The 13,150-nt window shown below is 49.9% G+C and overlaps 1 protein-coding gene across 16 annotated transcripts in view; it reads right to left on the bottom strand.

Annotated features, from left to right (window-relative positions):
* CELF4 (CUGBP Elav-like family member 4) overlaps window positions 1-13,150 on the bottom strand; it is a 294,610-nt gene that overhangs the window by 244,322 nt on the left and 37,138 nt on the right. The window lies entirely within an intron of this gene.

The raw sequence follows: 13,150 nt of genomic DNA, 5'->3' as shown, positions 1-13,150 counted from the left end.
GCCTGAGCAGTGCCAACTCAGCAGAACCAGCTCCACCCACTCTTCCAACCTCTGGTCACTGAAAAAATTGCATGAGGGCCATGAGGCCAGGATGAAGTCTTTAGGGAGAACAGAAAGTTTGTGGAGAAAAAGCAATCACTCTCACAGGCATGTGTTTTGAAAATTTCCTTGTCCTCTCTGTATCTTTCTGTGTGATTGGGGTGCGTGGAGATCCTCCTATTATTATGTCAGAGGTTAGAACATGACTCTCACCTGCCCGCTGCTGGCTGGTAGAGCTTCCTGGCATGCTGGGGCAGGGAGAAAGAGGAAGTGAAGAAAGGAGAGTTCCTAGAGGTGGTGGGGGGTAGGGTGGGGTGGGGTGGGAGGGTGAGGCGATTCCACAGGCACCCTGTAATGAGGGGTGAGTCTGTAATGGTGCAAGGGATAATGCTAGGACTGTGAGGTCCCCCTTTCCCCCTAAGCTTCAAAGGTGTGGCCACCATGGTTGGCTGGGTAGGAACTGGCCCCACCAGGCCCTCCACATACCCCTGCCTGGCCACCGAGCCCCAGATCCAATGCTAGCCACTCCTAGTACCTCTGTGGCCCCCAAGAAGGCCCTTCTGGTGGCTGCTTTCTGGCTTTTCACTGCTGGCTGGCAGGCAGGCGGGTGGGCGGGCAGGCGGAATATTACCCTTAAGATAAATGAAGAAGAGTTTCAGCCCTTATTGGATTATAGTTTTTATTGAACTTTATAAATTCCAATTAGCAGACCCCTGGGCAATAAGCGACACGCAGCCCGTGGCTCACTTTATGGCGTGATTATGACCCTGTTTATCCTCTCCTGAACGAGAAGTATTAATGGAGGAAAATGCAGGAAAGGGGATCCGAGAATACATAAAAACTGATATTGGTGACATGGAGATAAACAGACGAGTCAGGGAGAGACAACAACCTCCGGGTAGCAACAGGAGACAGAGAACCAGAGATTCCGAGAACCCGTGTGCTCAGGGCCATAGCTGGCTTGGACACCCTCCTGGCTTCCCTCCCGGGGCAGAGAGCCCCCTCAACTCCTGATGGCTGCTGGGGCCTAGAGAACACCCCTTGCCCCTGCTCCCAAGCAGTCTTATTTAGGCTGGGGTCTGATTTACTAAGTGCAAAGTCCTTGTTTGCCCACTGCCTCACAGGGCCCTGACCCCACAGCCCAGCAGCTGGCAGGACAGCCCAGTGGTTCTTTCCTTAGTGCTTCAGAGGAGTCCCTTGCCCTTTGAGAATCTGATGGACAGTAAAGGCATTCTTCGTAGAACATTATCCCTAGTGTGTGTACACACATGAATGCACCCACACATGTACGCACACATGCACGTACAAGCAAATTTGCATACAATTTTAGGGGGCATTGGATCCCTGAAAATTGATCATGGATCTTGACCTTCCCCCAGGAGACTGAGAGCATTAGATTAAGAATCCTAGAATTTGGATGGAACCAAGACCAATCTCCTGTTATTTCACCTGGAGGTGCTAAAAGCCCACAAGGAAGTGGACCGCCTCTAAGGGCCTGGACACAGGGGATGCCTCTTGGACCCCACCTGAGTCTCCCTTATCCCTGGACACTAGGGTTTGTCCCCACCCACCCAGTGTTCAACTTTTAACAGCTGGACCCGGAACAGCGCCTGGGGAGAAGCTGCCTCTGAGAGAGGTGTGAGTGGAGCTGGCGGGTTTCTGAGCTGGCAAGGTCAAGGATGGCCACCCTCGCCTGGATGGGAACTATTGCCGCCGTGCTGCGTTTCCCCAGAGAAAGAAGCATGCTCGTGGATGGCGTGACCTCCTCATTTCTCCAGGCTTTATTTGTACCTTCCTCCCCCTTCTGTGGGTCATCTTTCTCAGAGGCTTTGGTGTAAGATTAAAAAAGAAAAAAGAATTCCTCCTATCAGCATTTTGCCATTATATAGAAGGAAGCACTAACACAGAAGTATCTAAGGCTTTTGTAATTTGAAAAGGATGAAAAATGCTTCAGGTGTCTGGCAGCCTGCAGCAGTATATAAATAAGATGCCGAGATCTCTGGGCAGCTCAGAGTGTGTCCATCTGGCTGGGCCAGTTAGGGGTCACTGAAGAGCCCCAGCAGCAAGTGTCCCCAGCAGTGGTCTGGGCCTAGCCAGCCTCTGTGACTTATGGAGCCCTGACAGGCCTTGTCTTACTCAGATATGGATGTATATGAGTTCCATGGTCATGAACTATACAAGCCAGGACTTGCCTGATTCCTGTCTACCAGAGGGATAGCCAGGGGGCCTGAGCAGGGATTGGGGACAGGATCAAGGGGACAGATTCCCGGGCTGGCAGACTGGTGGGAGACCAGGTGTTCTGTTGAGGCCTGGGAGAATCCCAGGGTAGAAGGTCACTGTGGACACTCACTCACCAAGATATTGCTGCTTCACTCCCTTGGGCAAGACTAGGGCTTCCAGAGAGAGTGAGGCCCCCGAGGAAGGAGGGGAGGCCTGAAGATTAAAATACCACCCCCCTTGTTCTTGGGTCTGTATTCTCTCATTCCAACCCCTGGACACCCAAATTAGCTGAGCCTCACCCCAGAAGACTAGGCTACCCCTTACCCCCAGCCCAAGGTCTCGGGAGCAATCCCTCTTTTCTGCCCACATTTGAGCCCCTAGGCAAGGCCAACAGCTATCAGAGGGTGACAGACTTTGGGTGGCTGTATAGAAAATAAAGTTTTTTCCCTGTGTGGTTAGAGCAAGCTGGGTGTGAGTGGGTGGGTGGGTGGGCAGGGGGGATAACAAGACCTGAGATCAGAGCTAGGAGCCCAGAGGCTATTGGCTCTCTCCGTCCAGCTCCACTGAGCCCATTTCAAACCCCCTGGGGCCTGTCTAGTGCAGCTAGCATCACCTCCGGCAAGGGCAGAGGCTTTAGCCTAGGTCCTAAAATATCTTTGGAATTATCTATTCTTACCCAGAGGAACAGTCTTATGATGTCATGCATTTCTTGGTGGCCGCTCATACTACCATGCCCACAGTAAATGTTTAGTCCATGATTTGAGTAGAGTGTCAGTGCCAGACCTCTGGCATCGGAACACAGGTGAGGGAAGCAGTGGGGGCTTTGAGGCTTTCTTGGCACCTCTGCAATCACCAGGAAAGCCCCTCTGCACACCAAGTCCACCCAGGCCCCTTGTCATGGGAAGGAGTCCTTCAGAGGACCAGGGGACTCCCAGGATCTTTGGAAACAGATGAAGAAGGCATCTACCCAGGCAGCCTCTTGCAACTGGTGGGGATGGGAGTATATCAGAGAGCTCTGGGGCACATTGTGCAGAGTGGAGAGAGAGACAGGGCTGGCCGTCACAAAGCTTGGGCTCTAGGCTCACCACTGTTTCCAATTAAGAGTGACTGTGACTCTGTCACTCCCCTCTCTAGTCCTTCCTTTCCTTGCAGCAAAGTGAAAGAGTTGGCACGGCTGATCTCCGATGTCTGTGCCAAGTCTAAAATCCTCAGAATCCCCCCTCTGATGGTGCGGGCATAAATACAAATTAGCACGTATGGAGAACTGTGGCAAGTAATAATGGCCCCCGAGCCCCCGCCTGAAGCACACACACACTCTTTTCTCTGTTCATGCCCCTGTACTAGATCATACAGGATGGATTACATTAATTTTCTATAAACTATATCAACTTGAGTGACATGTCCTTAAGGGTTGGCTGATTGATATCTACAATGCGGTCTTATAATCTAAAATCATATTAATATTAATATTAAAGATTTTCTGTCCTTTACTCGCACCATTAAATCTGGAGTATAAGGCGAAATTGACAACATACATTTTGACAGCTTATCTATAATAAATATGCAAATTTTGATGCCCACATGTCATCACAGATGCGCCGTGGCTCTCTGAAGAGCAGAGCGTGCCTGTCTCCCGCGTGACATTTTCAGCGGAGGATCAGAGCACCCGTCCAGGAGGCAGGCGCAGAGCTGGGTGCGTCTCTGCTTTTGGTGACCCGAGCCTCTCCTGTCTGCCTGTGAAAGCCTGTCCTTCATCCTGCCAAGCAGGCAGGAGGGGCTTGAAGAGTGACAGTCACAGAGAGCAGGTAACCCCATCCCATACACCCTCTGAAACACAGGAAAACCCAGCTTCCCTCTTGATTTTTTTTAAGTGACAAAGGGACTTTTGCTGTCCTCTCCACCTAATGTGGTTACAGTAAGTTATCATCATTTCGTTCCTAGTGAGTTTAAGAGTTGAGGCTTCTGAGTTGGTAGCTCTGGGGTCAAATCCCATCTCTGCCACTAGCCTCTGCTCCTCACCTCCCGTAGCCTCTGTTTCTGCATCTGTAAGTGGAGAAGAGAAATAGTACCTCCCTCCTAGTAGAAATGTGAAGACTGTATGAGATCATAGAAGCCAGGTGACCAGCACACACAGTAATGCCTCAGTAAAGGGCAATATTTAGATTATTTTCTAAATGAGTCCCACTTCCTCTGACCTCTGCAACTCCTTCCTGTCCCTATACCCTTGCCCTTGCCATACAAAACCTACCACTCAGCACAGTGACCATCTCAGATTCTTCTCTGCTTCTGGCCTGTGCTAGATGTGAGCTCCAGATGGCAGGAACCACACTTCTCCCTATGTCCCCAGCCCCGGACCCAAGTGGAGCTGAGACGGGGGATGGACTGAGACTGGGATTCAGGAATCGACCTCAACGGGAAAGCAAGCCATCTCTTTGCTACGACTCTACCAGGTTTGACTACACATAGTTGTGTGTGTGTGTGTGTCTGTGTGTGTACATGTTGGAGGGGGGCAATTAATTGAGCCTTGAAATACATTATTATTCTCCTTACATAAGAAAGGTTGAGAGAAAGGCTGAGGGAGGTGAATGGAGGAATTTTCAACAGGTGCAGGACTGTTTGAGAGAACTCCAGGCCAAGTTGGTGGTCCCATCCTCACTTTACATCTGCTCACTTTACACCTGTCACATGCCCTGGGGCCATATCTATGATCACTGACTTCTTTTCAGCCTCTTTGAACCCACTCTGCAGGGTGACATCATTTCCCAGGTCTCCCCATCAATTTGAACTGCTTCAGGTTCTGGTATTGCATTCACCCCTTTCCCGTCCAATCCACCTTTATTCATGAAACTATCCCACATCAGTTCGGCCACATGGAGTGCTTCTGTCTCTGAACTCTGCAGAATTTCCAGTGTGAAGAACCACAGGATAATGTTTTTTGTCATACCTCCTTGCATTGTTTTGTAATTGTTCGGCAGTGGACAGGACTGTTTTCCACAACTAGACTGAGAACATGGGACTGGGAACTGCTTTGCTTTCTCTTTCTGTTTCCCTGAGAGGCTCGCCATGTGGCTGGCCATATGTGCACATGTGTTGGGATTGGACCTTTCCATACTCTGGATCAGAATAGGAGCAGCCATGGGGACCCTGTGGATTTGGAGAAGTCTTAAGAGGTTCAGTTGCTAGGCATCTCTCGAAAGGTGAGAGTTGACCTAGATCCACCCTCATGTTCTTCCACCCTCCTGGTCTTTTTTGGGATCAGGAGCAGGGCTTAGAGGAACCCTAGATGTTCTTCTGGGGTATCAGAAAGTCCATTTACATCTCCCACTTCCCCTGCAGGGGTGGTCAGTGTCCTGGAGGAAGCTCTATTATTTACCACCTGTGCTAGCCATCTGTCACCATCCTTGGGCTGCTCCCGGCTCTGAGACCCTGCAGTCCTGACCAAGGGTAAGAAGTCTGGTGACTCAGGCTGGGGAGATAGGCACCACTGCCGGAACAGAGGGCAGAGGGATCTGCCCAGATTGGGTTCTGGGAAAGTCAGGCCCATCATAGGATACTCATCAGCTGATTCCTGCAGCTGAGGCTGTGAGCAGAATAAGTCTTGGGAAGAGGTAGGAATCCCAAGGCCTACTGAGAGAAGCCCAACTTACAGGGCTCCCCTGCCCTTTTTCTCACAAAATCTCTTGCCACCAATCCCTTCTGGTCCTATATCCCAGTGAGAAACTTGAGTCTTTACACTGTCTTTAATAAACAACCACCAATTAGTCATCTACAATTAATCAGTCAACGAGAGGTGAAAACAAGAGGAGAAGGTGGTGGAGGGTTTTTAGAGTGTGTGGCTTTGGGCAACGCACTCAGGCTCACGGAGAATCCACGTCTACTCTATACATGTTACTGCTTTTCATTTGTACATTCGTTCAATCGTTCAACAGATTGTGACTGTGTATGGGCTAGCTGTGCTGGGTGCTGTGGATGGTGGGCGGGGGAGCAGACCCTGCCGGGCCGGCACCCATGGAGCCTGTCTTCTGGGGCTGTGGAAGAGGTTAAATGAGCTAATATTTGATTATCACCTGGCACAGTGCCTGGCAAACAGCAATACCTCCATAAATGTTAAGTGAGTCACATCTGATTGGAGAAAAAAGGCCACTTAAAGAAGTACCAGATAATATTATGGGGGAGGGAGAGGTAAGGAAATGGGTGAGGCTGCAGGGGGTGCCTGCGGTGGTGGTGTTGGTGGCTGGGGGTGGGGGTGGGGTGACAAGGTGGGTGGGAAGAAGGAAAACGGCCAATTACAGATGCCTTCCAATGCCAACCCCGGGAATAAGGATTCCATGGTCTTTTGAAAACCCTTTCTTCCTCCTCATTCCTCTCTTCCCTTTCCTGCCTTTCTTTCCCGCCCTCCTCTCCTCCTCCTTCTCCCACCTCCTTCCCACGATTAACCCCAGGCTGTCCTGATTGCTCCCCACCTTGTTGACAAATGTCATCCCTTTCCTCGTCCCCCTCCCCTTTTATTTGTGTTGACTTCACCTGACAAGCCCTAATCCCTGACTCAGCTCCCACTTCTTGTTAAACCAAAGGTAAATTCTCGGCCGGCGGGGCGGCCCGGAGCAGGAGGATCTAGACCGCGGAGAAGCCGCGGGAAATATTGATATTAGCCAACCTCTGGCGCCGGCCGCCCGCGGTGAAAATAGGACGCGGGGCCAATCAATTACCGAGCCATTAAGGGCAGAGAGCGGGGCGGGAGCGGAAAAAGACCGGGCTCCCGGCGCGGGGCAGCGCCCCTTGGGGGTGCAGAGCTGCGTCACCCTCTCCGCTCCGCGCGCGCACTCTTGCCGCGGCCCCTGGCGGTCACTGGCGGTGACCTCATCGGCGAGACGCGGAGACCCAGTGGGCCGGGCAGGGTCGCTCCGAGTCTCGGCGCGCGGGCCGCTCGACTGTCGGCTTCTTGCGCTCTCTTTGTCTGCGCCTCCCGTCCTCTCCCGAGGGCTTCCCGCTCTCCAGCCCTCCCCTTTCTCTCTCTCATCCTGCCCTCCTCCTCTTTCTCTTTGTTACAACCGCTCCGCTTTCCTTGGTGTCTCTTGCTCGCCGGACCACCCTTCTGCTGTGTTTCTCTGCCTCGCCGTTCCTCCCTCCCTCCTGAGCTGGCCACGCGGCGGCTCCTCATTCCGGTCCCCAGCGTGCTCTGAGCTCTGAGCTCTGCCGGGACTGGCCCTGCCGCTGCCATCCCTCCCTTCAGATTTCATGCCCATTAACATCTGTCTTCAACCACAGGAACCAACATCAGCCCCTTCTGATTTGGGGTTAATGACTTCTGGGAACCTTTTCCATTTTTCATTTGTTCCTAACTCAGACAGTAGCCTCGCCTGACGAAAGGACCCCCACATCTAGACAGAGAACCTGCTGTGCTCACGGGGACAGAGCCCTTTGCTTCTTGGTTTCCGGGGTGTGTGGAGGGAAATGGGAGCAACTTCGCATGTTTGTGTGGCTGCGGGTTCTGAGGATCTGTGACCAGGTTTGTGTAGGTAGAGGTTGGAGACAGACAGATTGTGGATGTGAGCAAATATCGAAAGGTGTTCTTTTGGGGGAGAGAACCTTCTGGTTTCTTGATCTGACCATTCTTAGGGGGTAGGGAGGATGGTGAGGGAATGAGATATTGGGCTCATTTGGTGACTGGCCGATCGGTCTATTTCCTAAAACTTCCACAGGTTCTTAGACAAACAAATGGGGTAAATGAAAGTTTACATTGATCAGATACGGTGTTGGAAGGAGTAAATGGTACTTTTTCACTCTAAAGAAAGATCCCGCATTTTACAAAATTTAAAATAATAACAATCCCTTTCATAAGTTCTCTTGATCACAGTTGTCAAAACTGGCCCCCAATCTACAGCATGTGCCCCTGGTCATCACCCAGGAAGCATTAGAAGTGCAAATTCTTGGGCCTTACCTACCTTTTGAGTCAGAAACTCTGGGGAAGGGCTCTGCCATCTGTTTAACAAGCCCTCAAGGGGACTCTGAAGAGCACTGAAGTTTGAGCACCACTGACCTCAATTTTCTCAGCAGCTCTGGGAGGTGGTGGTGGTGGTGGTGGGGAATGCTTTTATCTTCTTTTTACCTCTGGAGGAGTAGTGGCAGAGGACAGTGAGTGGCCCGGTGGTCGCAGGACCAGGGTTAGGACTAGTTCTTAGTGTCAGTGTGAGGCAGTCAGTGTCAGAGGATGCATTTTACTTCAGTTTGCAAACACCCTTTAATGGAGGTAAGTGTTCTGTCTGGAGAGGTGACTGGCATTTGCCTGTCTGTGAGTTTGCCTATGACTTGTAGGGGCTGGAAAGGTTCTGGATCTTCAAGGCTCCTCTGGGGAGTACTCAGCACTTGGAATGGGGGTGACTTAGGGGATAGCCACTTGCATAAAAAGCAGGTTGATTCTTTAAGACTGATTTTTTAATTGGAGCACTGAAAACAGCTTGTTGTAAAGCAGCATTGTTCATACCAACGGCCTGACTCAGGGTCGTTATCAGGTGCCGTTTAAAATATAGAGTCCAAGGTTCTCTTCCTGACAAACAGCTACCAAAGTCAGGGAGACAGGACTTCCAGGGCCTTGGGACTCTCCTGGGAGAAGCTTTGGTGTCCAGTGGGTGTAGTTTGAACCCAAGCTCTGCTCCTAAGGGGCTATGTGGAGACTTGGACAGGTCATGTAACCTGTCTATCAGGAAAGAGCCCCATTTGTAGGGTGTGGCCACCACCACGATTCTCTGAGAGTTCTGAAACAAGAAACTCTGCATTTATGGGCCTCGGTTTCCTTATCTATCAAGTGAGCAGTTGGACCAGGAACCTGTCCATTGATGACAAACCACGGCTAATACTATTACTATAAGTAAGCCTCAAATAGCATAATATCCATTTAGTAAAACCCTCAACCCACGACAATGGTCTTCCACTGTCCCCACACCCTCTTCAGGAAGATCACCAATTGCCCACAAATGAACACAATCGTCAAGAAGAAAATAGCAAGACTTGTGCTTTGTTGAGCTAAAAACAAAAAAATGACGCCTGAGCTCCCTGACATCAGCTTTGTCACCCTCAGTTCAGCCTGTGCCCCTCTGGCTACAGGAAGCCTCGCCTGCAGAGGCAGCTGCCTGTGTGGATCCTGCATTGGAGAAGGGTCACCAGCCTGGGCTGATGGAAGTGGGAGAGACGCTCAAGCCTCCCCCAAACCCTTTTTACCCTCCACTACCCAGAAAACAGAATTAATTAGAATCCTCCATTTTCTGAGGACTTGCGTTAATCAAGGTTTATATGCAGTATATATATATATTTTTTCAGAACAGTAAACGGAACTGATGTTTCCACAAAGAACATAGCACTTAGTGAAGCTGCTGAGATGGGAACTGATCCTCACTGAACTGGAACATCAAACCACGCTCTGAGACAAACCCGATGTTTCACTTGGTTTCAGTCCGTGGTGAGGAAACAAGCAGACTCTGGGGGGGGGGTTGGGGGAGAGAGAATACTGGCTGGCTTTCCAGGCTCTAGGTAGGGGTGGATAAATATTTCCTATTGTCATTCTCAGCGGAACACCTCTGTGCATTTCCTGCTCATTCTGTGCAAGTTTTGCCTCCTCTAAGGAGCTGCCTGGGGCAATAGGCCCCTTTGATCACTCATGACCTTCTACAAGCCCATAAACCAAAATGCATAACTTTGCACTTGATTTCAGACTATGCCAAGTTGCTTCCTAAATCTTTTCCGCATGTGTTCCACTCCCCAACCAGATTTTAAGTTCCTTTAGGCTAGGAGAACTCAGGGGTCTCCTCACAGTTTTAACATATAGCAGGCCCTTGATAGAGACTTAAAATCACTGACAGAGCCAAAAGAATTCTTACAGATTGGCTAGGCCAACCTTCGGTTCACAGGCAAGGAAACTGAGGCCCAGATTACAGAATGACTTGTTCAAGGCCTCACAGATAGTATTTGGGCAGGAAATGAAACCCAAGTCTTGGCAAATATTAAGTATTTTCTGATTACAGGCATACCTCGGACATACCGCGGTTCGGTTCCAGACCACTGCAATAAAGTGAGTGGTAATCTTTTGCTGGTGGAGGGTCTTGCTTTCGATTTGTAAAAAATATAACACCTGTGAAACACAGTAAAATGAGGTGCAATAACACGAGGTGTGCCTGGATACACAATGTTAGTAAGGAATTCAGGAAAACAGGAATTCAAAAATAAATTTAACGAGAGATTGCATTGGTACAATCGCTTCGGAAGCACAAAGAAATCAATCAAAATATAGGATGCTCAAATTTACTGAAATAATTTCAGTTGTAAGAATTTATTCTACAGGTAGAATCATACAGGTGTGCAATGGATGTGCACAAAGATAATGACTGTGCGTGGCTTGTTATAAAACACAAAACTAGAAAGAATTGCAGTGTCTATCAGTCGGGGGCTGGCTATGTACATTAGTGAATAGCTGGATAATGGAATACTATGCAACTACTAAATGGAATGAAGTCCATCCATAAGCAGGCCAATTTGGGAAGATCCAATGTACTGCAAAGCCCAAAATCAAGGTGCACAGCAGTGTGGGGAGCATATTCCAATTTCCACAACAGAAAGCATCTGTGGGTGTGTTTGCATGTGTCTGTCTGTACTTGGCATATTTCTGGAAGAATACACAGGAAACTGCTCTTGCTGGTGAGTGGAATGGTGTCTAGAGTAGGAGGGAGAATCGCACTTCATTGTATACCCCTTTGCACTTTTTACCACGTACATGTGTTATTTTTTATAATAATAATTAAAAACCTCAACACTGCAGTCTCCTAGTTGAGTATTTCCCCGCACTGTACCCAGCTACCTCTCTTGCTGTTATTCTTCCGTAAATCGGTAACTTGGAGTCTAATTGTATTTTCAAGTAGGTAATAAACAACAAACAAGCCATATGCTCTTAGCTCACCCCTTTATTTCTTTAACTCCCAAACTGCTGCTTTTCCAGGAGACTGAAGCTTTAGAGTATGACACCCACATGGAGGTGGTGCAGTATAGGGTTAAGAACTGGCTCTCAAATCCAGTATTTACTAGGCAAGTTCCTCTGGTGCTCTGTGTTTGTAGGAAAACAGATGACATAATGTGTATATCTGGTCCTCAGGTCTTGAATGGATGACCCTGACTTCTTCCTCTGGTCCAATGAGCCCGCTCCAGGCCCGGGAGGTGAGCAGGACACAGAATGCCCTGTCCAGTGCTTGGTTCCAGACAACACGGTCAACATACCCGTGAGCCTGCAGACACTGCCTCTGACCTTGGGGAGCCCAGACCTGGCATAGCCGGCCCACTGTATGAGGGAGACCCCTGGAGAAGCAGATAAACAGAGCACGTCCAAATGTCCAGCACCAGCTCTCACATCAAGGAAACCAGGGTGAGGAAGGAAGGCAGGGGAACTAGAAGAAGGGAAGAATGCTCCAATAGATGAGGCAGCCACTGCCTTGCCTTCCTACAAGCATGTTTTTAACTTGCTTTGCAAGCAGCTGGTGGATTTCTGGACAAGCCAGGGCTGAGCTTTTAGAGGGAGATCATGTTGCGGCACTGGTTGTGGGACAGGAACCTGGATTCTATTCCCAGGGGGACAAGCACCCAGCTCCCACCCAACAGCCATAGGAGCTTGGGTAGGAATTTGACTTTGCAAGTACCTAGGCTTCACCCCCAAGGATCTTGACTTTGTCAGTTCAGAGTGAGGTCTGGAGGGGTCTGAGACCTGCAGCCTGGGTCCCTAGGAGCTGTAATTTAGCGGTTAAAAAAATAAAGAGGTGAGCCAAGTCCTATGGGTTTGCCATGCAGTCCACTCACAGAGTGGATGTCAGTCACCACACGGCTCTAAACACTTTTGGTTTTATCAGTGTTGCCACACTGCTTTCCTGTTGTATTGTCCCAGAAGACTGCACCCCATCCCACCAACCTGGTCCATTGTGCAAAGAGGACAGTGGGCCAGACTCTTTTCCTGGACTTCGGATGAAAGTGTGAGAATAATTATTTATTAATAATAAAACTAACAATTGGGCTCTTCATAAAGATGATCTCATATAATTCTCACCACAGCCCTATAAGGTTCTTACAATGGTTGTATCTGTTTTATGGGGGAGAAAACTGAGGCAGAGGAGATTAAGGAACTTGCCTAAGGTCTCTGGTGGGTCATCCAGTGCCTCAGGACCCTGCCGAGTGCCACTCCAGTAGTCCCGTGGTCCCAGACAGTCTTCCCCATACTGAACGGGCCTGAGCTATGATCCCGGTGATGTCCTTGATGTTGGGCATGCCCAGGCAAAGGCCTGGGTCTCTGTGGCCCCCAAGGAGATGAACCCCCTTCCTGCCTGCCCAGGAAGGGGCTCTGAGAAGGAAGAAGGGCTGGCAAAAGTGGATTATGACCACCACTTCCCCCGAATCCCCACCTCTGATACTGGGAGCTTGGTGAGAACTGAGGTTGGAGGCTCCTTGTCAGCCAGACAGACGGGGGACCATACTTGTTTCCTGTGCTGGTCACCCTCATCTCACTTCCTTTGTTCCCCTCCCTCCTCCTGCTGGTGATATGGTCACCTTCCCAGGAGATAAGGTCCGTGTGGCTCTGTCCTGACAAGCCCTTTCGGCCCTATCTCCAATCTTCTCTGGGTTTAGGATTAATAGACTTTTTCCTCGTTTGGGATCAATAAGTACAGAGAGAGAGGGGGAAAAAAAAAGGAAAGAAAAAAGTCAGCAGGATTAAGAAAAAAAAGGGAGACTGATAAAGATCTGGCCTGGGTAGTAGAGCCTTGGTGTTGCCAGGGGTATCTCTAAGCCGGAGGGTGGCGCAGGCGGGGCAGGGGGTGGGTGAGAAGGTGTCTTGTCTGCTGGGTTGGGAGCTGGGGTGGCGGCC

This window comes from Pteropus alecto, unplaced genomic scaffold (assembly GCF_000325575.1).
Source record: "Pteropus alecto unplaced genomic scaffold, ASM32557v1 scaffold146, whole genome shotgun sequence".
In the NCBI taxonomy this organism is placed as follows: domain Eukaryota; kingdom Metazoa; phylum Chordata; class Mammalia; order Chiroptera; family Pteropodidae; genus Pteropus; species Pteropus alecto.
Note: the sequence above shows the minus strand (reverse complement) of the source record. Positions and strands in the feature narration are given on the sequence as shown.